Here is a 4,900-nt window from a genome sequence, read left to right on the forward strand (position 1 = left end):
CTGGGATCTCATACACAAGTGACTTTAGATATAGGAAATAATCAATGAAACTCAAGTCAGGTGACCTCGCACGCCACGGAATAGGACCCCTCCTTCCAGTCCAGTGACCATGAAATACAGCACTGAGATGGTTGCGGAAATCCACATTGAAGTGAAGCGGTGCACAGTCACGTTGTATCCACATCCTCTCGCGAACAGCCAAGGGTACATTCTCCAACAACTCAGGTCGAACTCTTTGCACGGAACTCAAGCAATTTAGGTAGAAGATATGGCCCAATGAACGGCAACGGCCTTGCCGCAGTGGATACACCGGTTCCCGTCAGATCACCGAAGTTAAGCGCTGTCGGGCGTGGCCGGCACTTGGATGGGTGACCATCCGGGCCGCCATGCGCTGTTGCCATTTTTCGGGGTGCACTCAGCCTCGTGATGCCAATTGAGGAGCTATTCGACCGCATAATAGCGGCTTTAGTCAAAGAAAACCATCATAACTGCCGGCCGGGGTGGCCGTGCGGTTCTAGGCGCCACAGTCTGAAACCGCGGGACCGCTACGGTCGCAGGTTCGAATCCTGCCTCGGGCATGGATGTGTGTGATGTCCTTAGGTTAGTTAGGTTTCAGTAGTTCTAAGGGACTGATGACCTCAGAAGTTAAGTCCCATAGTGCTCAGAGCCATTTGAGCCATCATAACGCCCGGGATAGCGGTGTGCTGACCACACACCCCTCCTATCCGCATCCTCAGCTGAGGATGACATTGCGGTTGGATGGTCCCGATGGACCACTTGTGGCCTGAAGACGGAGTGCTGTGGCCCAAGTGATGCCTACAATGGCATCCCAGTCATTCGCAGCAAATCGCACTTGATGGCTTGATCTACTACTACGTGAGGAGTTTCCTCTTCCCACTCATGGCTATTCGTACTGTTCGAAATACTGTCACGATCAAATGAGTCCTCGTTAGTAAATAGCACGATCTGGGGAAACCTGGTCGATCAATCCATTGTTGGAACAACCACTGACATAATGCAACCCTTGGTGGAAAGTCAAGTCACATGCATTGCTTGGACTCATTGTGGGTGATACGGGCGTAATCATTGTTCGTGGAATACTCTACCACGAATACTTGTCGTGAGGTCCGCTGCAACACGTTCCAGCACCTCCTCTTCAAAATCGGGTGTGCGAGTGGTCCTCATGTTACCAGATCCCTCATTTCTTCTTTCCAATAAGCCAGTCTCCCGCATTCATCGATCGAGAAAAGTAGTCACTCGTCGTGACGGATGATGCCTCTTAGAAAATTGTTCCCTGAACAGTGAGAGCATTGCAACGTATTATCCCATACACAAGGCGCATGTCGGTAAATTCTGCCAAATTGTACCGGTACTGCTCCACCGTCTTGCAACGTACGTCTCCGAATGGCACTGAGTAATGAATGGGTGTGCCGTTCATGCATAGCAGTTACTGTCACGGGTCAATGTAAATACGATACAATAGAGCAACCTCATGGAGAAGTAAACAAAACCTGCATCATGACTTCCTAGTAATCAGACTTTTGTTTCTTTGCAGGAAGTAAAGAAAGTACATGTAACTAAACAGCACAGTACGTGTAAACTTGTGCGTATGTTAGTTGTAAATAAGCTGGAAAACAGTAGTGTTAGACAAAGCGGTGGACAAATTTAATTCCACGTTTCCTTAAGCTGGCTTCTCCGACCCCATATTGTACAGTGGAGCATTCTCTATGTCCTGTTACATTTTTGCACGTTCTTACGGAAATACCCTGTATACTCACCACTGCTAGTGCTGCTGTCTACCGTCTGTGAATGGTTATTGCACGTCGACGCCGAACACAAGACGGTGGTCACACTAATCTGATTGGACTGTGTATTTATGGCTTCCATCCGGGCCACACCCCACTCGACGTCCTGTACATCGAGAAAACAGGAAATTCGCGTACCAGAATTGGAATCGCGCGCTTTTAAATACTATTTCAGTGTGTTAACTCTGAGTACATCAGATATCATGAAGGAAGGCAGATTAGGGTTTAATGTGCCGTCGACGACGAGGTCACTAGAGACTCGAATTGGCCAAGGATAGGGAAAGAACTCGGCCGTGCCCTTACGAGAAAACCCGCATTGCGTTTTCCTATTGCAGTTTAGGGAGAACAACAAATAGCAAAATCTGGACGGTCGAACCGCCATCACCCGAATGCGGGTCGATTGCGGTAGCAACTTCACCACATCGCTGGTCATCATCAGATAGGTGGTGAAAGGGGTGGTGGAGTGAGCTTACAACATCGGCAGTAGCTTACAGTATCAGCTATTTTCAGGATAATACTTCACAGCAGTTAGAGTGTCAGCTGCCGATGCTGGAGCGGTAGTTTTTCGTTTGACCTCACGGAAGCGGCTGTGGCATTTCCAACCGTAGCACAACACGCAAATTCCTTCTCCCCCCCTCCCGCCCACCTCACCACTCCGTCCCACGCGGATAGAATCAGCGTGTCAGATGCTGTGTGGTAGGCTGGGAAGAGTCTGTGGCCGGAATAGTGTGCGCTGCGAGGGGTCAGCGCGGCGCGGCGCGCACTGACGTCACGGCGGGCGCTCCTTGCCGGATGTGCGGCCCGCTGTCAACGGCCGAGTCTGGAAGGCTCACCGGCCGGAGTTCTCAACGCGTCGCCACCAGTCTGCGCGGAACGTCGCCTCCTCAACAAGCAGTAGATCGGGTTCTTCGTGGGCCAAGAGGTGGGGAACTGAAGTTTTGTGAGCTCCTCTCGGGTGCGAAGACTTGTGTGAGGTCTTGCGTTGTCATGAAGAAGGAGAAGTTCGGGAACAAACCTTTGAATATCCCAACTGGTGAACAATTGTGACAGCACTACCAACAGAGATGTCAAGTTGAGCACTGAGTTGTTGATGGTGATCCGTCGATCATCTCGAACGAGTGTGTTCGCACGCTCCGCCATTGCAGGAGTCACAGCTGTGCACGGCCGGCCCGCACGCGGGAGATCAGACAGTCTTGCTTGACCTTGCGACGATGATGACACACTCTTTGCCCAACGACTCACCGTGCTTTTGTCCACTGCCAGATCACCGTAGACATTCTGCAAGCGCCTATGAATATCTGAGATGCCCTGGTTTTCCGCCAAAAGAAACTCGATCACTGCCCGTTGTTTGCAACGCACATCCGTTACAGACGCCATTTTAACAGCTCCGTACAGCGCTGCCACCTGTCGGAAGTCAATGAAACTATACGAGACGAAGCGGGAATGTTTGAAAATATTCCACAAGAAATTTCCGGTTTTTTCAACCAAAATTGGCCGAGAAAAAAAATGTGTTGCATTACTTATTGAACTGCCCTCGTACTTTTTTTTCCCATCACTCCTTTGACTGCTTTCACGCGGCCCGCCACGAATTCCTCTCCTGCGCTAACCTCTTCATCTGAGGCCAGCATTTGCACCTTAACGTCCTCTGCTATTTCTTGGATTTCTTCTCCGTTCAAGCTGTAGAACGCCATCTAGTACCATACGAGTTATCCTTCCTGTTTTACCAAACGTCCTCTTATAGTGCTCCTTATTTTGTCATTGTTTCCCACACGTTCCTCTCCTCGGCGATTCTGCGAAGAATCGCATTTCTTACCAGCCCACCTTCTATAGTAGCACATATCAGATGCTTCCGGTTCTCCAACAGTCCAAGATTCAGTTGTGTGCAGTGCATTGCTCCAGGTACACGGGGCGGGGAGCAAAAAGTAAGGACATACCAGAAAAACAACACATTACGATGTGTAATACGGTACAGGAAAACCGTTGACATTCGGAACATCTTCCACTCTTCTCAGAATGGATAAATACAGGTCCTGTATAGTTTTCAGGAATCTTATAGCATTATCCCTGCAATATAGTGAAAAGTTCAAGTAACAGTGGTAGAGATGGGTAGTAATGACACACCCTTCTCTCCAAAGTAGATCACAAAGGTTGAGCAATAGTCAGACCTGGTGACTGTGGTCGCCGAGTGAGACGCGGCAATTGGTCATCGAAAAAAAATGGCTCTGAGCACTATGGGACTCAACTGCTGAGGTCATTAGTCGCCTAGAACTCAGAACTAATTAAACCTAACTAACCTAAGGACATCACAAACAACCATGCCCGAGGCAGGATTCGAACCTACGACCGTAGCGGTCTTGCGGTTCCAGACTGCAGCGCCTTTAACCGCACGGCCACTTCGGCCGGCAATTGGTCATCGCCATCATCATTTCATCCCCACTCATACGCAAGTCGCCGAAGTGGCGTCAACTCGAAAGACTTGCACCAGGCGATCTACCCGACGGGAGGCCCTAGCCACACAACATGTCATGTATGTATGTATTTTGAAGCGTGCAAGAATTTCATTGTAGAGCTTGCGATGGAAAATCCACAACAGTATCGAAGTATTACCAGAATGACAACGATGGAGATGGAGGCGATGCTCTTTATAACTGGACGCAAAACTGCCGATCTAGGTACTATCATGCGCAAATCCAGTACCGTTAAGCTCTGAGCACTATGGGACTTAACATCTGAGGTCATCAGTCCCCTCGAACTTAGAACTACTTAAACCTAACTAACCTAAGGACATCACACACATCCATGCCCGAGGCAGGATTCGAACCTGCGACCGTAGCGGTCACGCAGTTCCAGACTGAAGCGCCTAGAACCCCTTGGCCACACCGGCCGGCTACTGTTAAGCACTCATTGCTTGTGACACTAATACTTCTGCCATCAGCTACATCTATCCTCGTTAATATGTGGTGAAGTAACAATTACGATGAAGTAAGATTACACCAATTTCATCTTCATACCCTTATACCAAAATGTCTCTGAGCACTATGGGACTTAACATCTTAGCTCATCAGTCCCCTAGAACTTAGAACTACTTAAACCTA

The 4,900-nt window shown here is 49.2% G+C and overlaps 1 pseudogene; it reads left to right on the forward strand.

Moving 5' to 3' along the window:
* Window positions 1-282: 282 nt before the first annotated feature.
* On the forward strand, window positions 283-400 carry LOC126102151 (5S ribosomal RNA; annotated as a pseudogene).
* The last annotated feature ends 4,500 nt before the right edge of the window (window positions 401-4,900 follow it).

Source organism: Schistocerca cancellata, chromosome 9, assembly GCF_023864275.1.
Source record: "Schistocerca cancellata isolate TAMUIC-IGC-003103 chromosome 9, iqSchCanc2.1, whole genome shotgun sequence".
NCBI lineage: Eukaryota > Metazoa > Arthropoda > Insecta > Orthoptera > Acrididae > Schistocerca > Schistocerca cancellata.